Below are 16856 nucleotides of genomic sequence, written 5' to 3' on the forward strand. Positions count from 1 at the left end.
GTTGGCTGGTGTTTACTGAGTCACTCATTTAAAATGATTATCTATCTTTTACAAAAGGTGACGCTTTCAATAAGGATTTGCCTGTGTGATTGCCAGGCCAATCAGCACACTTTTGGCAGTCACATGATCAATACTATTGATTAGTTTATATTTGGGGAAACCCCTGATAAAGTCCATATATGGATAGTATAAATCATATGATTTGAATTAATGTATAATATGATACAGAGGGATTTCCTAAACCAACCAGGTATTACCAGACTTGTTTAGATGAAATAGTAACTTAATTAATCATTTCAAAAGAACAGTTTAAAAACATTTACCAGTAACTATTGGTATCTAACAGTGACTTTCCTTTCGTGTGGATGTGTAGAAAATTACTAGGAAACCAATCAATAAATACATTCTCTCACAGTATTCCACATCTGTTTTCCAGACACCAAATGACCTTGAACCAATCAATAAGTTCATTTTCTCTCTCAGTATTCCACGTCGGTTTTCCAGAGGCATTGGTCCTGAACGATAGTCACACGATTAATACCAGCCTTTTTATTGAACTTGGCAAAGTCTGGTGATGTCATTAAAAATCAAAAGTGGTTTGAATTAGCAAAGTTGCCTCAAACTAGGTCTTGCAGTCTCCTGGAACCAAGGTTTAAGCCTGAACAAGTGGATTCTACATTTGGTGCTCTTCATTTCAAATATTTTGCACCCACAGACTTAAAACTTCACAAATATGTAGATTTTCATTCAGTTCCAAAAGGGACCATAACATGTCCCTTCATGCCTCTGGTCTTCCATTCACTTTGGCCTTGTAAAGTGGTCAGCCATCTGGCAATGGGCTATGTGCCTTGATGTAGTTGAGGAGAAAAAAGGAAAAGAAAAGATTGTTCTAATGCATAAGGCCTGAGATAGAGAAATCGGGATAAAAAGAGAGATACAGGAAGGCTAGAAGTACAATGAAGTGCAAGCTCAGACAGGTAATCAAAGAACAGAAAGTATTGTGAAATTAAGCATTTCAAACACTTATTTAAGAAAAGTGTTTTGCCAGACCCCAATCTAAGAATGTTAGAAAATAGACCAAAGAGACACAAAGGTAAAATGCTAGAAGGATGAGTCATGTACTTGTAATCCCATCTGTCACAATGTCGGGAACATTCTTAATTTTTTGTTCTTGGACTTGAACAGATTGATCTCTATCTCATGACAATCTTAACAGTGCCAGCCCCCCCTTCTCAGGGTATCTGCAATCCTGTTGCTTATGTCTTGTAAGTATTGTCTATTGTTGCCTTTACCATTATGTGATTTATGGTGCACTATTCCCAAATTGATAAAGCCAAATTGTGGAGTGGATAACTTTATGCCACCTTGATAATATAGCAACAACATTTCTACTTTACTGCTGGAATAAATGACACTGATTGTCAAATTGTAGAGACCAAGAAAATAGCTGTTGGCAGTGTGATATTTAAGTAGAGTGGCTTTTAAAGCATCCTACTTGACGTAAAACTGTGATATTTTGTGTGAGTATCTCATACTATTAAAGACATGTCAGCAATGAGAGTAATTTATGCAGCTCAAGTTCCTAAGGGCAAACCTGACAAATAACACTAAGTTTTTTTTTTCTATGCAGCTTTGTTTTCATCTTAGGAGTGACTGTTACTTTCCCCTTATGGAAAGACTTAAAAAAATGCAAGTTATATTTATATTTAGTGTGGAATCCATAAATAAACCACCAGACTGTGACCTGAGGCATAGGTGTAACACATGAAATTTGTCTTCTAAATATTAAATCTTGATCAGGAGTTACCTTATTTTGTTACTCCAAAAATAATTGGAAATTCCTGCAGTGGGCGGGGGGGGGGGGGGGGGGGATTTCTGTTATGGAATAAAATGAGCACTCTTTAAGTCTCTTAATTTAATTTAATTCCCCTCCAGAAATAGCAATATACTTTTTTTTAAATTTTATTTCAGCCAGGAAACAAAATCAGGGATAACATGATTTTATTGATTTTCTCTTGCAGTACAAGAATATTATTGCAGCAGTAAGTTGGCCAATTGATCTTGCCCATTAGAGCCTTTGACTGATCCCGATGAGCAACCCCCCAAAAAGACGAGACCAGCCTTCCATACGTTAAATAATATACTGATTCCTGTACACTCAGCGGAATGAAATGCACTTCCCCAAACAAACCTCTAAGAGCAGCAGTACCTCTCTCCACCTCACAGATTATATTCACAAAAATGAATACACAACATTTTAACAATAACAGTGACAGTTAATTGTGTTTTATCGAGGGTCAGAGCAATGGATGAGAGAATAACTTTCATCTTGGGGGAAATCTCTGGTTATCCAAATCTCCGACCCGCCTGTTCCTCCCAGGCTACTGTTAAAGTATCTGTTGTGCCGATTAGACATTGAAATAAAATCCCTTCCATAAATGTCCATAACGCATGAAAACCACTGCCTCAAATGCAGTTTTGTCTTTATCTTTTTTTTTTTTTTTTTATTTTTTTTTTTTGTTTTTTATCTTGCAGCTCCTATCCGAAATTGTAGCGAGAAAAGTCTAAAAGATTAAAGCAGCACAGTAGAAATCCCTATTCCCAAAAAAAATCTAATTTACAGGAATGCTGTGAGAAACATGGCTCCCCAGGAGGAGCGCAGTGTATGGAATGAATTAGCGTTCCTAGTTAGAAAAATAGTTTCCTGGATATTCCACCAAGCAATCAAGTAAATGTCATGTTTAGAGAAAAGTAGTGACGCTTTTTGTGAAATGTTAAAACAATGTTCTGGTAAAACTCAGTTCTTTACAGCATTGTGGAAAAGTTCATAATTACTATATAAACTCCAAGCTAAACCAAATACAGCCTGGAAGGTGTATATTGGGAGGTAAAGCTGAAAACATAAATGCTTGGTGAGGTTGGATCCATGTTGAAACAACAGTGAACTGAATGAAATCAACAAGATGACGTAGGTGGGAGTGTCAGGTAAGAATAAATAAATAAATAATATGTTAAAAGTGAAGCAGTATAGCTGTGATGTTTGCGAGGAGGTCAGTCAAGAGTCTGAAAGCCTGGGTTTAACATTCAAAATGACTAAAGGTTTTGAGAGTAACACATAAAGTTAAATTAGAACACCATTCAGAAATGGTGGTACTCAAATTTTATCGTATAGCCTTTGAGCTGGCTGTGCTACTAACAGTGGTCACGGAGCAACTAGGGATTTCTGTTATGGAATAAAATGAGCACTCTTTAAGTCTCTTTAAATCGTAATGCTGATAAAATAATGAACACATTTTAAATGAACTACTCTTAGTACAACTATGCTCTCTTTCATGTGTCTTTGCAACTACAGTCTATTGCTTGTGAAATAATGATTCTTACTTATTTTGTGAACTATATACAGAATAGATTTTTTTGGTATAATTGTGGAATAATGCTGAACAATAGAAACATTACCACACAAATGTATTTGGAATAATTGCTTTCAAGTGCATATTTTGAGCTGAGGAAGGGTAAAGGGTAAATGGAGAATGATAGTACAACTCCACTGAAGGTTGTATTTCTAATACTGCAAACTATTGGTCTATTAGTGGCTTCTAAACATTGTCAGTCAAATCCTGCTTATCTTTAAAACCTGGCTTTGTGACAGGACAGATATCGAATGAAAAAGTAATAAGTAAAAAGCTGCACATGTCTTTCTGAGTTCCCATAGGCAATTATAAAAATGTACACCGTAGATATGCTAGAAGCAAGTGTTCCTTGATGCAGATTATATTACATCTTTAATTAACCAGATCATTTCCTCGCAACCATTAGGAAATCCAATCAAAATAATGATGTGCCCATGTAATTACAATTTAATTGTTCATGCAAAGTAGATATACTGTTGACAGCTTATCTCACGGATGTTACAGATTAGTATTATCGGACTGAAATTGTGTTTAGAACTATTTAGTGTAATTTTTATAATACTGGTCGATCTAGACTGTAACCGCTAAGCCCTCTGTTGGCTAAATATATTTCATTTGCAAGTATTAGAGTGGATTTAGGCCAGGGAGAGGCAACCTTGGTTCTTGGGTTAAATGTAATGCATGATTAAGCACATTTAGTTTATCCTGCTTTTATTTTAAAGTAATTTAAACCCCATATATGCTTAAGAAAGTGAATACTAGACTAGTAATTAAAAACTTACACCAAGCTTACCAATCAAAGACATTATTTCAGGTACTTTTTTTTTTCTTTGAAAAAAGGCACAATATTCACACATACATTATAAAACCGTAGTTAAGAGATGCTGCTCTCTGATTGGTCAATTACACATTCTAACAACACACCACCTGGAATCACCATAAATCATAAATAAAATAAACTGTCAGTAACACTGTTGTCAGGTGACTACACTCTTGTAACTGTTAGCTCAGTAAAAGACTTAGAAATGTGATTAAGCACATAATGCTACTGACATATTGTGTCAGAAAAGTTTGCAACCTCCCGACATGCATAGTCTTATTGAAATCAATTTAGTTAAAACCGGAAGTCAGGGGGCAAAAACGTTTTGAGCATGCTGGTGAATGTACAACAATTTTATTTGTGGCAACAGTAAAGTCTGTCCTTTTAAAGTGCCTGGCCTCATAACGTCACATGCCGATATCTTAGCACACCACACCACCCTGACATACCACAGTGTATTCTGCTTCTAATTGTGTTTTCATGTGCTACAGCAGAATCATAGATCTTTCAAAATTCAGAGTTTTACAGTGGGAAATTTACTATTGTCATGTATACTTTGCTTTGGCATGGGTAAATGAAGGAAAAAGTGAAATACTAGACCCATACTGTGCAACGAGTACAAACAAGTATCCGTAACAAGGCACCCCCCCCCCCCCGGTTGCTCTCTGTAGCAATCAGCTTATCTGTTTAATATCTAGGTTGCATATACAAGGCATACAATGCAACTTAAACTTAGAAGCAGCTTTGCTCAAAATCAATAGCACAGCCCTAATCCAGAGTCCCCAATCAAAAGACTCTTATTCCAGACTGCAATCTCCTCTGAAATACAGGTTATTACAGTGGTCAGCTTTAGATGGCATTGGTAGGTTAAGAGTTAAGCAATCTTATACCATTTCTGAGTTTGTGTGTTTTGAATGGGGTGCCCAGCTGAGTTTTTCATTGCAGGTTAACTTTATTCTGCATGGTTGCACATTATTATATACCAAATCCAATTTTCTATTTCAAAGTTCAGAAAATAGATTTTAGATCTGAGCACATTAGGGTAGCGGTATGGGGCTAAATATGACTCATATAAAATTAGTAGAGCATCCAATTAAGCTAAATAATATAGGGACTTCCAATCATCTTTTTGTTTTCCATTGCTTTGTTTTAGGAACTTTTAATCCTATCCATTTGTTCTTGAATTGTACGAATATGTTTGCTTTTGAAAAATATGCTATGGTGATGGAAGAGAGAGGCAATGGAGGACTGATGTGTAATAAACTGTGTTCAGTAACTAGTGCTAAATACATCTGCCAAGAATGTCAATCGTTGTGATTATGGCATGTATATAATGGAACTAAATGGCTGAAGAAAAAAATCGTACAAGACAGGTCACATCGTACAAGACAGTTTTGCAGAGAAACATTTAATTAAACAACTAGAATAAATGAAGTCTTCTGTTTCTCACTTTCTTGGGTAAAAAGAATGTCGCCTCTTAGAGCCAGACTACGGGCACCAGGTCCTGGAAAAAATATGGGAGGGAAGAATACGTCCCAAACACCTCAGGTACTGTACACACTGTTCTATAGTCCTCAGCAATTTCTATTAACCTTTTGTTTCTTTCTATTTCAGGTTCGTTGATCTAGGTCCACACCATAACTTTCAACAAGAGACGACACACGCAAGAACTTTATAAAATGTATTTTTTTATTTTAAATAGTAAAAACAGGGAATTCGAATTTAAAACAAATAAAATATTGCATACAAGAGGGGGGAGGTAATAGCGAAAAGAAAGTTAAGTCAAAAAGCAAAAAGAAGATTAAAAAAAAAAACAGTTCTCCAAGAAAAAAAAACAAAGAAAAAAAAAAGTCACAATTGCTGCCGATATGCAGCCAGTCCTTCCGAGACGTTTACAAAAAAAGGAAAAAAAATACTAATCTTCCGCACTGCAGTGTTACAAGACAAGGCTGCAACCAGCCTGTGTTGTATTGTAGTCTGATGTTACCAACACTCCTGTATAGCCAGCAGCGTGTTCAAAATAAAGGGAAAAAAAAAACCCTCCACAGCAAACCCCCATATGTTTGCAACAATAAATACACAGCAAAAAATCCCAAGAACTGGTCAGTGCACCACGATAAAACTGTTAAAACACTGCAAATGTGCAAAAATGCCAAGAGTCACACAGGTAAAAAAAATAAATTAAAAAATAATCCAACAGCAACAGGTCAGTCTTTACAATAGCAGCGCTCCCTCTTCCTGATTCAAGTTCCTTTCAAGTAATTTAGCTTAAACAGTACATCCACTTTTATGTTCCCCATTTTCTTCTTGCCCCGTTCTTCTTTCGTTTCCTTCTTTCTTTATTCGTTTGTTTATTTATGTTATGTTCTGCGTTGCTTCATCCCGTCCTCTGTATTCCATCTCTGCCTGTATCCTACCCCAGGTCGATTCGCTATCTTCTTTCGTTGTGTGTTTTTCATTTGTTCTCTCACGTCCTTCTTTTTTCTCTTTTGTTCTTTGTTTCAGCTACCTTTTAACTAATCAGATCGATTAATTTGCCCCATGCAGCCCCGGTGGGTAATTGCCACTTAGTTAGCAATACATGCATTCCACACATGTGATTCCTGTCAGAACGTGACAAAATAATTAATGCCGAAATACAAATAAATCAATCATCGTGCATAGTAAGAAAAAAACTTTGGAAATCAAGTGAGTGTATAATAAAAGAAAAAAAAATGAAATATAGCACAAGTGATCAAAGAAAAAAAAGGAAATCAAAACAGTGATTTGTCACCTGGTGACAAGAACAAAAAACTAACCCTGCCATTCTGTAATGGTAGCTAATTGGTAACACATGGAGTGCCACATCACTTGTGCTACAGGTTGCTGATTAATATCTTTGTCTATTTATGAAGAGGGGAGGATGTATCAATGCAGTTATAGCCATAGGCATTCCTAGAAAATTAATAGCATGTTGGCATGCAGTTGCTCTTGCTCTAGAGCAATGTATGACCATTCCCAGGGTCGGCCTTAGGGACACACAAAATACACAGCTGTGTGGGACATCAGGTTGGAGGGGGCGCCACGTTGGACTGGTCACAAAAACAAAAAAAATTACTTAAACCAATTTGTTGAGGAGTAAAGCAGGGACAGTGATGCCAGTCACCCTCCTGAACCAGAGCTGACTGCAACTCCTAATGCTGAACCTAGTTCAAAGATTCAGTTACGCAGCTGGTTTCATAGGATGATCCTGGACTCTGGCCAGTAGTAATAGATGAACAAATCTGTTTGTTTCTGGTAGAAAAAGGACCAGTGAGAGTTCTGGATCAAGAAAAGACAAAACCAACAGAAAATTCATACCAGTTAATTATACACGGAGGCTTAATAATGGTGAAACAACTGACAAATGGTGGCTTGTTTACTCAAAGGCTGTCGATTTGCTGCAAATTATTTTCCACTTCAACTGTTCTGTTGGGTTCTGGAGGTTTTAGTGACTGGAGCAACATGGCCAAATATTTGAGTCAGCATGAATCTTCTTCACACCACATTAGAAGTCTACACTGTTGGCTGGAGCTTGAAAATAGACTTGGAATAGAAGAGACTATTGACAAGCATACTCAGAAAATGCTAAATGCAGAGAAGCAGCATTGACGAACTGTGTTAGGAAGATTGATGGCAATTGCACAACCTTGCACGTGGAGGCAGCCGTGACAAGCTTTTTGAACAGAACAATGGTCATTTCATTCATGACCACTATCTCGGAAACTGCGTGCAGAATGAATTGCATGAAATCATAGCTGATAAAAATTAGAGACACCATTTTAATGGCCATCCAGGCAGAAATGTACTATTCAGTTGTACTTGATTGCACACCAGATGTCAGCCATGTTGAGCAAATCGCTAGCGTAAAAGCTGTGCATTATCAGGTTAGTAGTGTGTAGGATGCTTTGCATGTGCTTTCACAAGAAGCCAGAGATCCAAAAGCTAGAAGTGAAGCAGCTTCCTTGGCCAGTGAGTTGAAAAGCTTTACGTTGCTGATATGCAATTTGATGTTGGATTGAAGCTTGTTGAAGAAACTTAGGCATTTTTAGCTTACAGAATAAATGGATACCGAGCTGCCAAAATAAATGCGAAGCAGTTAGATGAGGAACTGGAAACAGAGCCTTCATTCCCATCTGTCATAATGCAGTGCAGAAGGAAAAATAAAAGGCAATTTGATTGAGACCCCTGATGGAGCAGTTGCTGACCCTGACAAAAGATGAGAGTTTTTTTTAATGGTTTGGTTGATAAAGCAATGGCTTAATTGGCAGAAAGATTCTAGTAAATGGAATTCCACAGTGAAAACTTCATATTTCTCTATATCAAGAAGCTAAAAGAAATGTATCATGGAGATTTACTGAAGAAAAAAGGCTCTCCAGATACTGCTCAAATGAATCATGCTGAGGAGTTGAGCCAAAAACTTCAAACAGTGTCAAGAATTCTTCCTGAACAGTGTTCAGCCTTGGAAGCTCTGAAATATATACATTTAAAAGGACTTATAGAAGCATTTGCCAATACTTCCATTGCTTTGCGTATTTTGCTGACCATTCATGTTAGCATTGTATCTGGGGAGAGAAGTTTCTCAAAGCTTAAATTGATAAAAAAAAAAACCAAAAAAAAAAACCTACCTGAGATCCACTATGACCCAAGAAAGACTGAATCATCTTGTTCTAATTTCTATTGAAAACGAAGTTGCTGCTTCATTGGATTACACTGACCTGGTGAAGAAGTTTGCAAACAGAAGAAGGCCCATAAAGCATCATGTTAAATGTAAGGCAAGTCATTGTATTTGTTTTCTAAGTTGAAGATAGTTATCACAGAAATTACCAATTTACTATATCACAGTATAAATCCATCGCAGTATAGTAAAAACAGGGTGCTTAACCACGAAGACTTCACTATTCGGACTCCTCCGGGAAAGCAAGAAAGTGAGAACGCTCAAAAGGAAACCTTCCAATAAATACATTTTATTTTGTATAATCCATGTTGTTCAGAGACAGGATGTTATTGTCCTCGGACAGTAAAGCTGACATTTTGACATACAATTACGTCTTCCTCAGAGCATTCTCTTTATGTCATCATTAATAATGTGCCTGAATTGATGTATTTGACTTTGACCAGCAAATCTAGCGAAATTTATCTTTTTTTATAAATAGCTAATACTACTGCATGTACATCTTATTAAAACATCTTATGAAAGAAAAAAAAAGTGGTAAATTGTATGCAAAATTCTCATTTGGGCAACAGAAGCTCAAAGGCCAGCCCTGACTATTCCTCAGTGGTTACTGACCGGAAATCTGCAGCAAAGTTGGTTCTCCAGCAGTATGAGTACTGCTAAGCTGCACAGTGTCCTCTAGGATAATTATATACACAGTGATATGTTCTCCCCTTCCTACTATGCTATGGTAAAGTAATTAATGGCAGACATCACAAATATTAATAAAAAAATGAAATGTTTGGATGTTTTGCTTTGTGTTGCTTTTAGCTTTTGGGGAATTTAGTAATGGCTGACAGAAGCTAAATCTAAATTTAATTTAGAAAAATATCTAGGACAGAATCATACAAATGAATCACTGGGGAGGTGAACAGCAATAAAAAATAAAAAAATACAGTAAAAAAACCTGACCGTGCAGCTTTATAAACCAATCAATCTGTATAAAAGCTTGACAAAAGGGGCAAATTTGCTACTTCAGCATCCTTTTAAGCAGTTCTGAAAAGTCATTTCCATGCACCATATTAAGAAAACTGCTGTAAAACTGCTTTTGCAGCATTTCTCATAATTCCATTTCTCTGAAGTTTGTTACAATACCTGAAGTGGACCTTCTTATTTCTCAGACATTGGCCTTCTCTTAACTGACCTCTTATTCATAACACTCGGGGGGCCCTAGGCTTCAAAATGTGATGATACATAACAAAATAAAACATTAAACTTCCAAGATTAAACTTCCATGATGTGTTGGATGTGGGTGATTTGTAATTAGGTTTAACCATTAATTACTTCCATCATAAACTCAGATTTACCATGGTTACATTCTGGCAGACCACATTTGTTTTATTGTACCACAACAAAACCAAGTTTCAGAATCTATGTCCTAGCTTGAGTGGCCATGATTTACTCAATACCTGGTTTAACAAATCTGCTTAGTTGAAGACTTTTAGAGTTAACCTGAAGGACTTTCACATAGCAGCTCTCTATATAATTATTGTTTACCTTGTGTTGCTAGTAATATGTAAAACATTTAAGATTCACTATTTAAAGCTGTATCAACAGCTTTATTTTGTATTTATAACCCTTTGGCATACCAACAAATTTGAGCACGTCGGTATATATATATATATTTCAATTAGAATTCACAGCTAGAACACACATTAATTTCTTCTTAAAAACAACTTCAGCACTTTATAAATCACTTTGTAATTAATCTAGCTGTTTAGATGGTAATTTACTTTCAAAAAAAGATTAAAAGTAGCCCTTTTGTTATAAAGCAAAGTAAGACACACCTCTTTTACATTTCACAACATCAATCTTTCTGCAAATATACATGTATTATATTCCCCAAGTATAGTTTCTATAATTCTTTAATCTTTAGTTGAATTAGAGAAAGTACTTCATTCAGATTGCAGTGTTGATACAGTGTGTCCCTTTCAGGCTTTGTTTAATAAGAGCAGGTATTCTTCCAGTAGAAGTTAACCCTAACCCTAACCCCAGGTAGGCCCATTCAGTCCACTAATTCATTCTTTAATTACTAGCTTCCCTTGTCTTCAATGGCGATCCTAGTTGATGGCGCTCCTTTTTTAAGTCCTTGAACAATATTTGAGTTTTTTCACAAAGTTTATTGAATCATTGACTGTGTTTTCTAGATGTTATTTGCACCTGGCAGTTCAAGTGTTTAAAAGCTGCTCCATTTTCTAACTGACTAGACAAACTCAGAACAAAACATTTGTTCTCCTTGTAACCTTGACTCGTTTTTTCAAACTTACAAACATACAATAGCAAGATTGAATTAGAGCCGCTAGCACCTGGGAATCCTAAGGAGTCAATCTTGGTTTGGCAGTGGGCCTAGGTTTATTATGTGGTTGCTATAGTTACTGAGTTAGGCTGACCCTTTCTTATCTTGTTTAACAGAGATGGCTTGAGCAGTGGCACCAGACCAGGATGAAGTAGCTCACACACAGACAGACTGGGGTATCAAAGGCGCTGCAGCGCTTTTTTTAATAAATCACATAATTGAAAATCGATTAACTCCTAGCTACCTTCTACATTCTGCACGAGAAGGCAGGGAGAGGAAGCTAACTCTCTCACTGCTGAATCAAACAACAATAATGACGGATGGCTATTGTCCGTCAAAATAAATACAAACCATCCATCAAAACAAAAGTCATAATTATGATGAAAAACAACAAAAATAATAATACAACGCACACATATCTAGGGGCGGGGCACACCATCACACTTGTTATAATTTTGAAATTGCAGTGCAGTTATAAATATGTTCAACTCTTTAATCATTCATTTGGTCCTACACCTTTATGGAGCGCAGAATGACCAAGTACCTCACAAACTCCGCTCCCTTACAGTGGATATTATCTGAACTCTGCTGTCTGCTGACTCAGTCTCTACAGATGATATTCCCAAATGTGTCCGTTATCAAAGGACAGACATCCTCTGTGCCTCATGCAAAAATCCCATCTGTCTTCAATGTGCCCATGACAGGTGTCAAAACTGCACCTTAGCAATGAAACTGCTGTGAAATATTTTAAGTGTTGTTTTCTTTTGCTAAAGTGTTATTTTTTTTTAAATGGATTTCATTCATCTGTTTCACAGACCAAATAAACAATGGGTCTACTGGACCCGTGGATAGTACTTCATTAACTTTTTTTTGGTGAATAATCATTACAGGTTAAAAAAAATTAGATGTACTGTCTGAAATGGTTGTTACATGTTTTAAAATCAATCTGGAAATTACAAGCATCATATCAAGCGGTATTGTTTATTATCTATACATCTTCAGCCCCAAACTCAAATCTCAAAAAGCATATTAATCATATGTACAAATATTGCTTCATAAGTCAAATAAAACCTGCTGAATAATATTACATTAACATATTGAATTAGATATCGCTTTGTAGTTTTCCATATACTTAATGAAAAACTAACCAAAAGGGGATATTTCGAAATCTAACATGAAATACTCAACTACTATTATGGCTTCTGGTAGACTTTTGCGATATAATTTTGTATCTAAATTTATGTTCATATCGTTTTTTGTTTTTTTTTATTACATCAGTTACTCAATCCTAAAATTCTAGGTGATGCTAAACTTTTGGCCATAGCTGTATATCATTATCCTCATTCTGATATTCTGTAATGTGATATCTTATAATGTGATAGTTTGTAATGTGATACTTTGTACTGTGATATTTTGTAACAATTGTAAGTCGCCCTGGATAAGGGCATCTGCTAATAAATACTACTACGACTACGACGACTACTATGACTAATACTACTACTACTAATAATAATAATAATAATAATAATAATAACATAGAATACTTATGTTCGCAGATGTCCGTCTGTCCGGGTCCAGGTCCGGGGTTGGTAGACGCTGGCAGGGGGTGGACCATGGTTGACAGTGGTTCTCAATTTTGGTCTCTGTTAATAAACCGTGGATTCGAAGACAGAAAACTGCCCGTGTGTGAGCCTGCTTTTATTTTCATGCAATGCTACAATATGTTTAAGTCATGATAAATACGGATTGGAAATGCAACGTGGGGAAAAGAATGTCTTTAATGTGACGCAGTAATGTTAATGAATGGGGAAAAATATAAAATGGCTGTTCACACCTACTACCTGTATATGCATGATAAATATGCAATTTTACAAGTGTTAAAATGATAGATTAGCGAAAGGAAGATGCATAAAGTTCGGCCAGGGTGTCCTCGGCTCACCGCATACCAGCAACACCTGTAGTCTGGCCATGCACCTGCAGGCTTGCCTGTAAGCTGCCCAGAGCTGCATTGTCCTCTGATGCTGTAGCTCTTGGGTGGCTGCATGGTGAGTCCGCAGTGTGAAAAGAAGTGGTCGGCTGACGGCACACGCTTCGGAGGACAGTGTGTGTTCATCTTTGCCGCTCGCGAGTCAGCCCGGGGGTGGTAGCAGTGAGCTGAGCCTAAAAATAATTGGCTATTCCAAATTGGGAGAAAATAATAAAAAATAATTGGCGACTACTACATTTAAAAAAAGAAAAACAGTTATCCTTAAGAAAACAAAGAGTATTGCTAGTGGTATTCGTGTGAATCATAAGAATAATTAGTTAACACAATTATTTAGAGAATTGTTCATTAAACTGTTGTATAATTAGAATATTAGTAAAAAGCATTATTCTGTTTCTGGAATATATGTTAATAATCGACAATTTAACCTAAAAGCAAGTAGTTTGTGATTTTTGGCATGTTACACTATTTTTAAAAACAATTTTTTTTATGAACTGTACAATTTCCATTGTTTTACATGACTGCCCAGCAGTACTCTGTACTGAAAAGTGAAGCCTCATAACATTGTCAACAGTAATTTATAATATGAAGGTGAAGCAATTTATACAGGGAAAACAATATGCATCAATCTGTTTAAGGGAATGAGGCCTGTATATATATGTTTTGTATATATACAGGGTCAAGGGATCAAATTGGTGATACATCAGCATCATTGCATTACCATCCTTGTCTCCAGTTTGGTTTACTGTATGAGAATACTGCCTATAACATTTATCATATAGCCACACAACAGCTTGATTTATATATCATTTAGAGTGCTCAGTGATTTTCTTCTTTACATCCAGGAGCTTGACAGCAGATGTTGGTAAGCTACCGGCCTCAGGAGGACAAAATGTAGTTCTGCAGGTGTCTGCTTGAGCTAAACGTGTTCCTGGCAAGTAGGGTCTGCTGTAGTGCAATGAGGAGAAACAGTCCAGCGAATCCCCAGCGAAGACTGTCAACTTCACACAACCTGGACACAAACCTGCGCTCCCCTGACTGTATGACGTCCTGTACACCACCAAGTGAGCTACCTGAGGGCCTCAATAATATCATTTTTATCAGTTGTCCAGCTTGATATCTAGTTCCCATTTAACAATACCCATAGCACTGATTTGCTTTTGTCTCGGGCTAGTTAGATAACTTTCTATAACACTTACCCTTTAAAGCCTGTAATCATGAGGACTGTGACTTGCAATTATGGGGATTGTTTTCACAACATGCAGCTATTTAGGCTGTACCAGATGGTTCAGTGTCATTAAACATTATATAAATCAGATAGAATTCTCAGTTTTGTTAATTGTGTTAAGCCTGACCTCCAGACTCATTATTTAATAGATGTTGGGTGAAATGCCTATACATTTGGCTTTAGCAAGCACTTCACAAAATTAATAGCTTATCAAATTATAATCAAGACTATTTAATTTCTAAAGTTTGTTGACACGTCATACATTTACAGAAAACAAACCTTGCTGAAGGATAAAAATGCAATATTATTACTTTACTAAAGTATCAGAAGTGAACCAATTTTGCAGCATCATAGAACACCAATCATTCAGTGAAAATATTGTAACCTTATGTGTGGTTCAGGGGGTAGGAGCGAAGGCTATTATTATTGGGGGTAGGAGCGAAGGCAGATATTATTGACAGTACCCACCATTCCGTACTGTCAATAATATCTGCTAAACCTCTATTTAAACCCCAAGTTATGCACTTGCTTGGTTTTTTTGTTTGCGTGCACAGCTGACAAAACGTCGTTGACCATTCTACCCTCACCACTGCTGGACAAAGCATTATCGCTCTGAATACTCGAATGCTGCATTCCTGAACATACTGAATTCCTGAATGGGCTGTCGGTTTTTGTTCATGTATCGCTATACAGCTCTGCACACTCTGTTTTGTTGTGCTCTTGCTTGTTGTACAGCCCCGAGTCTGCTGCCTCGGCCCCGCTGAATGTCCCAGGACGCTTTTCCAGCTCTGCGTTCTTTAAGTTGTGAGAATTTTTTTGGGGCAGTACATCTAGGTTTGTTTTTTATAACGTTGTTTGAAAGAAGAGATTTTCCAGCTCTGTGTTCTTTAAATACTGGCCCAATGACATGATTCTGCTCTTTGAAAATGAAATTGCAGTCCAAATGGCGAGAGATTGGTTCTCTCCATTTACCATGTAGAATCAAATTCTCAAATGGTGACAACATTTATTTTCTTGGATAATCCACCAATCCTGGTTTCAAAACCAGGATTTTTCACTTAGAACCAGCAGCTATCCCCTTACACGTATTCGCCATGACAGTTGGGTCTGTCACTTTCATTGCACAGCGCCCGCCCTGCAGGCCAGCTGCCAATCTTCACATTCACTTCGGCTCTCTCTCCTCAGCCCCCTGCTGCTGACCAGATCCAGCCCAAAAATGTATGCAAGAAATGCTTGCTGAGCGTAAACAGAATAGTCTTGATAAACGTTCTATTGTTTCAGGACATGGATACATGCAGTCATAGATACTATATATGTCTTCATGTTATTAAGGCAATGCGACAGCTCATCAATCCACTTCATTGGCACCCTCCATCCAGCGCAACACAGAAACCAGCCAACAGAAGTCCCACCCTCACAGTACAAGCACGCTCCATCTGGCATTCATCTGTGCAAGCTGCCTGTCATTTTTAGTCTATCACTCTTGTAGCTGCCCAGGACAAAAAAAAAGTTGTGTAAAAAAGCGCCTATGCTATTAACCCTTTTAGGACCAGGATCATTAACACGATCATACTGAGATGGGCTTCTGGGACCATGATCGTGTAAACACGATAACAAAAACCACACTTCGTTTTGATGACTTACAGGCCACCGTACTTTGCAGTACAGGCTTGAAACACATATCATTGGTTAGGGGAGTGACTATGACCTATGACAATGTCTTGTAATTTGCCCAAACATTTTTCAATAAAACTTTCAGGAAGTATTATAAGGTCCCTCAGGTCATAGAATAACACATTTTTATACATGTATCTCTAAGCAGAATACATAATAAAAAATACTTCACATTTAAAAATAAATAAATAAATAAATAAATATTGTGTTGAAAAAAAGGGAAACATTTAAAATGACATAATTTCCAAGATGCTACTGTAAAAAATAGATTATTATTATTTTTATAGGAAGAGAGCCAAATATCGCCAAAAAACGCCAGTTACAGTCAGCACTCACATATCCCACTCTATAACATTTTTACTTCAGTGACAGTTGAACAAGTGTGATGCATATCTGATTATTTTATTTTGGCCCGTTCCAACCCTTGTCTGTTTTTTCAAGGAGCACAAAAAAGATACAATGTCAAAAATACATAGCTGAAAGGACTGTGTATTAAAATAAGTAGGCTTCCATTGAGATGTACTGTAGTTAGTTTTGTTGGTACGGTACTATATTTATAACAGAAGAAGTATTTTAATTCAGAACGATATGAAAATATCTGAAAATATCACTTGCCAAAACAAATGGCATGTGGACTGTAATGCAGTACATACTTTTAAATTCGGTACTTATTGTAGCAGTATGTAAAATTCCCCATTAACGAACCAACAGC

Source organism: Acipenser ruthenus, chromosome 2, assembly GCF_902713425.1.
Source record: "Acipenser ruthenus chromosome 2, fAciRut3.2 maternal haplotype, whole genome shotgun sequence".
Lineage (NCBI taxonomy): Eukaryota > Metazoa > Chordata > Actinopteri > Acipenseriformes > Acipenseridae > Acipenser > Acipenser ruthenus.